Genomic DNA, 12893 nt, shown 5'->3' on the forward strand with positions numbered 1-12893 from the left:
CCTCACATGGATACAATGTGTGAAACCCATTTCTGGTGTCATCTATGGCTCGGTGAAATTGCTGGGATATTGTAAAAGCGGCGTAAAACTAAGCTCACTCGCTCACTCTTTCCTCCAACGTTGATTTGGTAGGCTGCATGCATGTAACTGAAACATTGCGCAAGGCGACGAACCACACCTCGCTACGGGGACATTGATTGTGGAATTGTAACAGGCTGACCGTCTACCCATGAAATACTAAACGTGTTTACGACTAGCCAGGATGGTTGGCAAGAAGGAAGGTGCACACCCTGCGCACGTCAACAAGGCCGGGCCTCGTGTCAACACTGATACAGCGCCATTAGTTCACGTCACGTTTTGATCCCACGTCCTTGACCTTGACAATGTCGCAATGTATGGAATCCGACCCATGATTGATATGCTACCGTCTCGTCTTCCTCTTATTCATGCCCCAGAGTGTGCCGATACTATGCCTATGTCGTGATAAGCGTTGTGACCCCCTCCAGGACACAATGGAGCAGGTTATCATATACTTTACACGTCGTGTTTCCTCCCGCTGTTCTATACAATTCGCTCGGTCGTCTTTGTTGAAACATGCCGTTCCTTTAATATATAGCTTCATTTCAATCCTTACCTTGATTCTCTTCAGTTTAGTTTTTCTATTCATTCCATCCACTAGCTAGGTATTAGTCTATCCACATTCCAGTATTTCCATCCATTAGATTAATAATATTCTATTTCCATTCTACTAATTCTATCCACTGGATAATGTTGTTCTATTTCAATTCTATCAATTCTATCCATTAGATTAATAGTATTCAGTATTTCTGATCTAATTCTGTTCATTAGATTGATGTCATTCTACTACGTTCTATTCTTTCTATCGAATAGATTAATTCTTTTCATTGCAATCATTGCACACATTCTTTAATTCCATCCTTTCTTTAACGTCATTTATTCTACGTTTATTCATTGTATAGCAATTCTACTAAGTTTATTCATTGTGTAACAATTCTACTAAGTTTATTCAGTGTATAGCAATTCCACTAAGTTTATTCATTGTATAGCAATTCCACTAAGTTTATTCATTGTATAGCAATTCTACTAAGTTTATTCATTGTATAGCAATTCTACTAAGTATATTCATTGTATAGCAATTCTACTAAGTTTATTCAGTGTATAGCAATTCCACTAAGTTTATTCATTGTATAGCAATTCTACTAAGTTTATTCATTGTATAGCAATTCCACTAAGTTTATTCATTGTATAGCAATTCTACTAAGTTTATTCATTGTATAGCAATTCTACTAAGTTCATTCATTGTATAGCAATTCCACTAAGTTTATTCATTGTATAACAATTCTACTAAGTTTATTCATTGTATAGCAATTCTACTAAGTTTATTCATTGTATAGCAATTCTACTAAGTTTATTCATTGTACAGCAATTCCGCCCGTATTATTTATTTAATTTATTCCACCCATTCTGTTAAATTTATTGATGAATTCATTCGGTGTGATGAAATAGTTCAAGGTATTTCCCCATCGGAAAGATCACCGTTCATTAAAGCCTAATTACTGGTGGAATGTTACCAAGTAGAAGTCTCACCCCGTGTCAGTGGAGCGGAAGTGAAATTGAAATGCACATTGCACTTACAGCCACGTGGTCAGCTGTGTATACACTGGCGAGTGGAATCAGTGTTTACTCCTGTGCTCGCTCAGTATTCAACTCAATTAACACAACACTACGGATATAACGAACTCGAAGGGTTCGTCAACATGAGTTCGATGTTTCCGATTTTACCCCAGGTACATGAAATCGACATTAAGCTTTCGTTGCCTGGGGAATTAAGTGTGAAATATATGCAAGGATAAAACCATGATGCTGGAAGTACATTGGACCCTGACGCAGGTCTATCGTGTTATCCGAGTTGAAGACAAAATGTGTATATGGACGTGTTAAATTTAATTCATACAGCAGACTACGTATATAACGAACTGCCGTATATAACGAACTGACGGATATAACGAACTGACCTGACGGATATAACGAACTGACGTATATAACGAACTGACGGATATAACGAACTGTTTGTTTCGCCCCGGACACTTTCTGTATAATTTTGTCGGAACGCGTATAACGAACTATGGATATAACGAACTCAAAATTCGTAGTCTCTTTGTGTTCGTTATAATAGTTTACTGTACTCGAATACTGCTATAGCTGTGCCTATTTCACAAAGAGGCACCATTCCAACTTTTATGACCGTGTCGCTCTCTAGACGTCAAGATCGTTAAATATATACATGTAGTTCACATATTTTGTCAAAATTTGTTGTTTTGCAAAACGGTACTTACTTGAATAAGCTTGCTCTATCCCAGATTCGAACTCAAGACAGCCTCGACATAGCAGCGGATCGTCACCCGTTCAAACACCTGCCGAAGAAACCGCTTCAAGGCGAGGCAAGCTTATATATAGCTGCAATATAAGGGAGCGGCACGTGTCATCATCGACAAATATAAATGGTTGATATCTAAACTATGCAGCAAGGAAATGTGGTGCCTAGATTATTGTCCCTTTACACATTTTTCATATTGATATTAACATGTTCTTTCTGAATCGACAAACGTTACTGATTTTTAAAACTAATATACATGTATTTAATAGAGAGTTTGATTTTATTATATCAGGACTGGGACATAATTTAGAGAATTTCTTTCCAGGAAAAAAATCTTTTATCACCGCTTAGTTATCAGTTCTATATGTGTGTATTGTACGACTGAGTTCAGGGAGTCCGCGATAAGTGATCGTGTTGTTTTGGTCTGATTGGGTTTTATACTGACGCTTATGATGTGTGCAAAATCACTATTCATCTGAAGGAATTCAGGAAGAACTAGAAGTGCAAAGTCATTCTTAAACAATCGTCCTGGCACGGGTATACGTGTGATAGTGAAGGTATAATACATCCTCTTAGTTGTAACAAATATGACCGTTGTTACACAGGGGTATGTGGGGTGTGTTAAACATACTTTTATTCACAAAGGGCAAAAAGGATCGGGACACGTTCTTACAATATGTAAAATCCCGCTCCAAATTACATCACAAGCAACTATTAGATACAGATACTAGAAGACTGGCGGTAAAGGGTCAATATTACAATAGAAAAGGTACAGTGTAAACAAATTACAGGAACCTTTTGGTTTGCTTTAATAAAGTCTAGTGCTTTAGTCTTGCATCATTTAAGGGGCAGAGGGTAGCCTAGTGGTTAAAGCGTTCGTTCGTCACGCCGAAGGACCGGGTTCGATTCCTTACATGGGTACGGTGTGTGAAGCCCATTTCTGGTGTCCCCAGCCGTGATATTACTGTAATATTGCTTAACAGTGGCGAAAAACTATAATCACTCACTAACTTGCTTCATTTAGGGCTTTAGCAATGCAGAAAGGGCTGGACGGAAGGGTAAACTGCGGTCAAGGGACTGTGAGGCAGACTAGCACCCTACCCGTTCTCGTGGGTTTCAGTGCTAAACGTAAACTATCTGTTTCACTGCCTTCAATATAAAGCCATGATATCATTGTAATAAGTCCCAAGCCTAATGCTGAGAGTAGTGTTCATGATAGTGTGGTCGCTGATAGTAGTCGGATGAATGTCGGCGGCAGCATGAGTGAGTGAGTTTAGTTTTATTCTGCTTTTAGCAATATTCCAGCAATATCACGCGGGGGACACCAGAAATAAGCTTCACACATTGTACCCATGGGGAATCGAAACCGGGTCTTCGGCATGACGAGCGAACGCTTTAACGCTTACCCAGCCTACTCTGGTAGGAGGAGATGGTGATGTGACGGGTCAACTTCTAAGCGTCTTCTTGGATTCTATACTTCCCATGCAGCTGAGAATGAAAATAATTTAAAAACATTCGAACGCCTGAATTTACATTGTGTTCTTTGATATATAACAGTTCTCCTATTTAACATTGGCGTTTGTAACTTAGACTGAAGGGGTCGTTGTCGGCACGGGTACTACAGATATGTACCCCAGGTACGTTTCTGTGTACAGAAACGTACCCTGGCCATAATGAGAATACAGAAAGGTACCCTAGGACGATTCCATTCCCATTGTGTCGTATTCTTGATCGGAATTGTCATGGTGTTGTATTAGATACATTTGATTGCGTTATGTAAGTAATGAGAATACACAGTAACGGATATTTCGCGATGCATATGAATACCAATCGCAATCAGTTGAACGGGAACAACTACATACAGTTTCCGTTTTGGATTGCGGAATATGGACTCGTCTGCCTTTTAGGGTACCAGGTACGTTTCTGTATTTTGACTTTGTTTAGGGTACATATCTGTATACAGAAACGTACCTGGGGTACGTATCTGTAGTACCTGTGCCGACAACGACCCCTTCAGCTTGACTAAGCCTGTCTCACAGATTCTGAATCGTATGTTGTATCTCTTCGCCCAGCCTTACTTTATACTGTATCACTAGATGAAGCAAGTGTAGATTTTCCACAGGTTCTCTCGTATCACTAGGGTTCCTTTTAAATTTGAATGGACTTTATGTTTCCGTCAAAATTATATATTTTAGAGTGAATGAGTATGGTTTTACGCTGCTTTTAGCAATATCCCAGCAACATCACGGCGGGGGGATATCAGAAATGAGCTTCACACATTGTACTCATGTGGGGAATCGAACCCGGGTCTTCGTCGTGACGAGCGGACGCTGTAACCATTTGGCTACCCATACCCCATAAATAGTTCAGAGACTAGGCGTCAGTCTGTATATAACTGTACTCATCGACCTGTGGTATAAGTGCTCGGTGACATGGAATACTATCTCTGCTCCCGTTCACCTTGGTTTGATAAACAGTGGACTTTGGACCATCGGCTTCCTAAACTTAATCACGTGCAGCTGTTTAATGAGTAAACAAATTGTTACGCAATTCAGTGTAACTAAAGAAAGGAGTTATTCACTGCCACATGAACGAGGACAGATCTGATACGTATTTTTCAGTATTTTTTTAGCAAGTTGCTTGGAAATATCTAGAACTTCTTCACTGTAGTGAAAACAGAAATAGTATGGGTCTTTGGAGCGTTTGTTCTTTTACGTTGTATTGGAATATATTCCAGCTATAAAATTACCGTTTGATAATTATCGACTCTAGCTGTGCCAGATCACCATGTTGATCGATATTATAAGCAAAGACGGCGATTTACTTTACTTTTATGTACACAGGTGAGACGTTAATAAACATTTGATTGATTGACAAAATCAAAAAAGTGACGGGGTCTGATCATCAAATCCCGGAATCGTCCCCACGTGCCCATTGTATACTATGTATACTTTCATTCACGTGCTATGGACCCCCTCACAGAGTATGATTTGTAATGTCGTGACTTCCTCGTGTCTCTTACACCAAAACAAGGGAGCGATTCAAAGGTTTCATGGCATATAAAAACTTAACTAAGTAACAGTGATGGGTCTCATTTTAAAACTGAATGAGTTATCAAATTATTGACTCGAATGTAAAAGCCCCCAAAATTAATCATTAAGGAAGACCACCACCACCACCACACACACACACACACACACACACACACACACACACACACACACACACACAGAGAACACCCATTCACCCCAATTCCACCCCCCTGCATTTGTGCGCCATATTGACTTTTGAACTGCTCCCGAATGGGGATAAAGTCGACGGTATTACGCGTGACCAAACATTATTTATAGGGCCATATATTTGGCTACATGCGTGTGCTTACTTAAGGATTGTTCCCCCCCACACACACACACACGTGGTGGTCATTCATAGAGGGGCGGTGGGGTAGCCTAGTGGTTAAAGCGTTCGCTCGTAGACCCGGGCTCGATTCCCCACATGGGCACAATGTGTGAAGCCCATTTCTGGTGTCCTCGCCGTGATATTGCTGGAAGATTGCTAAAATTGGCGTTAAACCATACTCACTCACTCATTCATACATTGTTATCCTAAACCTGTCAGTCATGTCTCGTTCTTTGCATGAGACGTTCCAAAGTTGTATTGGCGGAAATATATATGAATGCCATTTCAATAGCAAAACCATTTGACAAATAAAAAGTGTGTTTTTGTTATCGGGTCCAAACAATCCTGTGATTAAAATCACCCACTCCGTCTGAGTACGAATACTCGAAATCATTCAGGTCAATTTTAGTGAGTGAGTGAGTATGGTTTTACGCCTCTTTTAGCAATGTTCCAGCAATATCACGGCGGGGGATATGGGCGTAAGTTTAGTCGTTGTCGGCGTATAGGCGGGTGAAGAAAGAACAACATTATTGCACGGAAGTACAAACTAATTTCCTTTAACGTTTTAAGATTGTCCTTAATAAACAAGCTTTAGTAAAATCAGTCAACACTGTTGAACGCATTACCCTCGTGTTAAGCATGCGGAAACATCTACACATTGTATATTATGAATGGCGTGTCGTGCTACCCGACTTATATCAGTGTCAAATGGGATTGACAGATCAATATTGCACTATTTGGAGTTGAGCGTGGGATCATGATTTCAATCAACAATGGATTAAATGATTACTGAACCCGTTGAAAACTCCCGGTTGCGCGTATTGAACTGCGCCTTCAGTAAGAATACCCCTATAGCCGGATGGTGTTTGTCAGGAATGACTCAGCAGCTCGTGAGGTTCATCAAATATGGACACGGTCTAAGACCTGTATACCTTACGGCTTTCACCCAACATAAGTGGTAAATGGGACGGGTGGCTGAGCAACTTGGTTGACAGCGTTGCTGGCAATATCAGTCACTAGATGTTCTGGCCCAGACTCGATATTTACAGGCAGTTTACTGACATCTAGTCACAGAAATTAGGTTCTCGTATATTTCTCTACATGTATACGGGGTGGCACTGTAGCCTAGTGGTTAAAGCGTACGCTCGCCAAGCCGAAGACTCGATCGGGTTCGATTCCCCACATGGGTACAATGTGTGAAGCCCATTTCTGGTGTCCCCCGCCGTGATATTGCTGGAATATTGCTAAAAGCGGCGTAAAACCCAACTCACTGACTCACACACTCGTACGGAGCCCGCTTCAATAGCTGAAACTAACCGTCGAATGAAAGAGAGCTCCCAAGAGCAAGAAAGTGGTGATGATGATGATAAGAGAGATGCAGTTTGAAATGAGACGTGATATTACTGGAATATTGCTCAAAGCGGCATAAAACAATACTCACTCACTCTTCCTATACGAAGCCGACATACAATAATCTGCACATATATATTGAGGCATATGTTCCTGCACGGAACAGTCCTTGTTAAATTCATTTTCTGTTCTAGGAGAGAGACTGGCACCGTCGTCACATAGTTGGAATATTTCTGATTGTGGCCTTAACACCCATAGTGACAGGCTGTCTGGATTGTCGCTTCAAAACTTGATAATTCACGTACCACCGTCATATGGCTTGAATAATGCTGAATGCAAGATGGTTCAAATCCCTTTTACAGCTCAAGTTATTTAATGCTTGAACCAAATAGACTGTGAACTGCATCTCGGGACTTGTGTGTTAAAGTACCCCCTTGGTTTCACATCAGGATTGAGGAATATTATTTTCATATGCAGTGTTTCATATATGTGCTTCTTAAATGCAATTACAATCATGTCTTGGAGTATGTCAGTAGCAACTACTCTGACGTCGTATATATGTATGAAATTTGTTAGAGTGAGTGAGTGAGTGAGTTTGGTTTTACGCCGCTTTTTTGCAATATTCCAGCAATATCACGGCGGGGGACACCACAAATGGGCTTCACACATTGTACCCATGTGGGGAATCGAACCCGGATCTTCGGCGTGACGAGCGAACGCTTTAACCACTAGACTACCCCACCGCCCCTAAATTGTTTAGAACGACTCGTATAAAGGGAACTTCAAATAGGTGAAAACAGATATGTATGAATCAAAGAAATATGAAATAATATAATTACATAAATATTGACGCCCTTTAAGTCTTCGTTTCCCGCTTGAAATAGGGTGGAAGATCTGGTAACCGCACTGATGATTGTACATTTTCATGAACTAAGTCAAAAGGCGCACAACATTCATAATTGGTTTTGTATATCCTGTAACATGGACGTCTTTTCTCAAGGTAAGAACAAAATAGACCCAGAAACATGGACATATCAACTAAAGTTCGTGCAGGGAGCTTTAACCTGGTAAACTAAAAAACATACCTGCATTATTTCACTTGCGAAGGATGTCGCGCGTGCATGTTTTTGTTTGTTTGTTTATTTGTTATTTTGTTTGTGGTTTATGCCCCACCCGACAATATTCCAGTTACTAGTATACGACGGGGACCTGTAATAATCGACTGACTGACTGAGTTTGGTTACTAACTGACTGAGTTTGGTTTTACGCCGCTTTTCTAACAATAAGGATCACCCGAACCCTCTCTGCTGCATACTATCTTTAATCTGTAAAACAATAATAATAATAATAATAATAATGGAAATTTATATAGCGCTAAATCCAACCACTAAGTGGGTGCACATGGGTGGGTACCCATGTGGGGATTCGAACCCGGGTCTTCGGCGTGACGAGCCAACGCTTTAACCACTAGGCTACCCCACCGCCCCTTGTAATAATCGAGGAGGATTACCAGAGGATTGTAAGTTTTTAATTTTACGCACCTACAACATTTCAGCTATGTCAATTGGTGTGTAAGTAATCGAGTCATGACTGGTCAATCAGCAAAAAAGATTAAAGAGAAAATTATATTTTGCCAACTCACAACCTTAAAGCTCGCTTACGTTTCACCTATGTAAGATGTCCACGTAACTAGGTGATGTCTGTTTTCTAGGCCTAACTGCATCGGTTTGTCAATGAAGCGATCAGGGTTTTGGAAGATCCCACTTCCGGGTTTGCCGGACTTATCGTGTGACCTGGTCATAAAATTAGCCACACATATGATGAGCATTTGGAATGACTTTAATATTTGTATATAACAGTTACTGTTATAGATGTCTGTGTCCCTGTTTCTACAGGATAAAACATTACTATTACACACGCATGCACACGCCGCCTCTGGATCCGCCAATGGGTTGATGGTTCAGCCTCAGGCCCGGTATATTCAGCTTCAGTTTACAGGACGCCTGGCTATGGTATCTACTACAATGTTTTATTTACACGAGACGAACAGCAGCTGCGGTGGGGCCGTATAGATTTCTTCGAACCCGCCGGTCTTCTTGGAATCGTGAGGTCATTAGGATGACTTCCGGGTCATCAGGAAGAAACCAAGAAAAAGTCCGTGTTAAATATAGGTCTACATACAAGGCACACATAAGATTAACCTGTTCAAAGGTGTATCCTATTGCCATCTGAGTTTAAAATACCGAGAGTGTCTGCACTTTTTTAAGAATACGCTGGGTGGCGTACGTGAATTTGTCGAGATAGAGATTGACGGGGTTGGTATAAACTGTCTGTGTTGGTGGTTGATCTTGGCAGTGTTAAAGGGCGGTGTAGACTACCATCTTGTCTCTGAAATGAACATATTTTACGATAAAAAACTGTTCATAAAAATAATCATGAAATATAATGAAAAGGGTCCCAGAGATTTACTTCATTTTAAGATATTCTAGCCTTGCATGGGCTCTCTAGGTTATGTTTGTTTCAGGGTCGGTATGACAGATTAAGAGCCGGTGTAAACTAACGCTTAGCCTCTGAATATGTATAAATTTGATAGAAACAAACAAGTTGTTTTAAATTGAAATGGAGCCCCATTGAGAAAGGAGATTCAAAACCTGAACAAACAAGTTGTTTTAAATTGAAATGGAGAGAGGGATTGAGAGGAGAGGGAGATTCAGAAACCTGAAGGAGAGGATAGGAGATAGACTTGTTTCAGAGGAGGGAGAGAGGGAGAGGGAGAGGGAGAGGGAGAGGAGAGGAGAGAGAGAGGAGAGGGAGGGAGAGGAGAGAGAGGGAGAGGAGAGAGGAGAGGAGAGGAGAGAGAGAGAGGAGAGAGGGAGGAGAGAGAGGAGAGAGAGAGAGAGAGAGAGAGAGAGAGAGAGAGAGAGAGAGAGAGAGAGGGACTGTGAGACAGACTGAGGTGGGGTTTGAGGGGAGGGTCGTGGTAGGAAAGTGTGGAAAGTAGTAAGGCGGGTTGGGGTGGGATCACATTAATGATTATATGAAACCATCCAAATATCATTTCAGTTCTAATCTTTATGCTTACTTGCGTGCATTTTCTAAGCACTTCAGGGCGACAATATGATAATCTCTAAGTACAATAAGAAGCCTAATCAGGGCTATTAAAGCTTTGGGACATGTTTCACAATCATCGTTATCCGTAATAAATGTAATCGAGTCACTACATGCATTCACGTTAGTCGTCACATGAGAAATGAACACATTGTTGTTGTTGGCTGTTGTTTAACGCCGCACTCACCAATATTCCAGCTAATATATGGCGGAGGTCTGTAAATAATCGGATCTGAAGCAGGCTATCCAGTGATCAACAGCATGAGCATCGATCTACACAAATGGGACAAGATGTGAAAACCAAGTCAGCGAGCCTGACCACTCGACTCAAGCACTATAAGCATGGGTTGCTGAAGAACAGCTCTGAACCGGATCTTTACGGGCCCACATTGTCGTACACTGTCAGTTTTGAATGAAGCGAAAGCCAATATCCTTGTCTGTTCTGTTCACGAACAAATATAAAACAAGTGATGCGTGCATGCCCGTGCAAGGATGTTGTGGCTGGTTATACGATACGACAATAACAATTTGTATTAGCAATTATAACGTGAAAGGCTGCATGTTAACTGCCACGAACGCAGACACCAAGATGTGTACACGTAATATATAGTAAGGGCAACAGGTGACGGTCCCTTGTCACGTTTCCTGACGTGTATGAGGGTGTGTGTCCCCCTGCTACCTGGCACGGGGATGTACACGCGGAAACGGATGCAGGCGCAGGTTTGACAACAGCATCAATAAGAACAACGGTGTACTGCAGGTGACATTTTAACAGTATTCCATTTGAATACAGCACCTGTCAAAGCATGCAGGGGGTTGGAGTCAGTGATGTTAATAGTGAGTGAGTGAGTGAGTGATGACGATCATAATAGTATGATATCATGGCGTGTCAGCGTCTTGTAATGAGAGAGGAAAACCCATGGTGATGACGAAATCTAGAAACACAACACACACACGCACGCACGCACGCACGCGCGCGCACACACACACACACTCAAAGGCGCTTTGTTTTTTCCCTCGATCACTGGATGTCAATCTCAACCGCACGTCGTATTATCAATCTCAAATCCCTGAGGATCATACAACTCTTGCAGCCACTAGGCGCACCGAGTTATTGTGGCTTTCCCATCCTTACAAGGTACCCATTCACAGTACTTTGTCTAAGTTTACTGCACGTTGATGTACCCGCAACTAGGTGTTTGCACGTATTCATGTGGTCACCATCTGGTCATATACCAACGGATTCGTGGGTTCTTTTAAGCGCACAGGGTTGTGTACTGTACACTAGGGCATATGACAACACTGATAGATATCACACACACACACACACACGCGCACGCACGCACGCACGCACATACACACGTGCACGTAGAATGCCTCAGGTCAGAAGCTCCCATCTCACCCATCCCACTGAGGCGCCTTTACAATTGAAAGGGGCTGATTTGTTACTATCAAATAGGCGTTAGTCTACCTGTTCGATCTCAACTCCATTTAGGTGGCTACGGATCGATCTAAGGAAAAGACAACCCGGTGTTCACGTCAGATTAAATACTCGAAGCTTGGTTTTCACTGCACTATAGTCTGTTTACAGTGAAAACGTACTACCGATGAATTTCACTTTAAACAAAAGCGTAAATCAAATAAAGTGAACTTAGACTTGCGAATCCTCATAATTTTACCTTGCTATTTGAACGTTTAAATCTCAAAATGTTATTCAACTTAGGATAAAAGTTGTTCAACAAACGATCATAGTTTCAAATCGCTATTATTGGTTGGTATTACAAGGGGTATGCACATTAATGAAACACACCGAGAACAAGTAGGGTTTGTCTAAGTTAACGCTCATCACGTACTGCACGTGCATTTGTATCACTGTTCAAACTACTGCGTTTACCCCCTTGTAATACAAACCAATATAATAGAGATTTGAATCTTTGATCGTTTGTTAAACAACTTTTATCCCAAGTTGAATACACTTCTGAAACTGAAATGTTTATTTGGCAGGGTAAAATTATGAGGATTAGCAATCTTAATTTCACTTTATTTGATTTACTTTTTCGTTTAAAGTGAAATTCATAGGTACGGTTTCACTGCAAACAGACTATAAATAACTACGGACGGGTAGACATGTAAAAACCGATGCTTGTCACTCACTCACTCCACTAAATGTGCCGTAGGCTTGTAATAATCGAATATCCCATAGCTTAGAGTGGACTATAGTGGGACCAGTGATCTATGTTGAGGACTGAACCCGATCAGAAGCTTAAAAAACAATCGAACTCTCCACTGTACCACATGCACAGTATTACTTCAATCATGTCTCATGACACTGAATAAGAACGAACTAACGATTGAATAAACGTGCACGTTGTACCATTGAACCCGTGTGAAAGTCACATGGAGCTGTTTAGCGCATGAATGAAATTAGAATGTCACTGGCGTAAAAACCCACCGACAGCAGGATAAAGCATGTCTTGCTGTATCCGTGTCTGGAGGGGGATTCCCAAGACACCGTGGCAATGTCTAGCTATAAATAGAACAAGATTAACTGGCATAGCTTTTTATAGATTTTCATTGATACCTTAAGCTTTTGAAATGATGAAATGAAAATGTGTGATGGTTCTTAGAAACCATCTGT

At 41.2% G+C, this 12893-nt stretch overlaps 1 protein-coding gene across 1 annotated transcript in view; it reads right to left on the bottom strand.

Annotated features, from left to right (window-relative positions):
• Nucleotides 1–2446, bottom strand: part of LOC124291406 — a 52077-nt gene extending 49631 nt beyond the window's left edge. The window contains exon 1 of the mRNA XM_046728392.1: nt 2358–2446. The gene's annotated coding sequence lies outside the window, so the exon portion shown is untranslated. The remainder of the gene's footprint in view (nt 1–2357) is intronic.
• Nucleotides 2447–12893: the final 10447 nt, after the last annotated feature.

The sequence above is a fragment of the Haliotis rubra genome, unplaced genomic scaffold (genome assembly GCF_003918875.1).
Source record: "Haliotis rubra isolate DU_JTF1 unplaced genomic scaffold, ASM391887v1 Scf490, whole genome shotgun sequence".
Classification (NCBI taxonomy): domain Eukaryota; kingdom Metazoa; phylum Mollusca; class Gastropoda; order Lepetellida; family Haliotidae; genus Haliotis; species Haliotis rubra.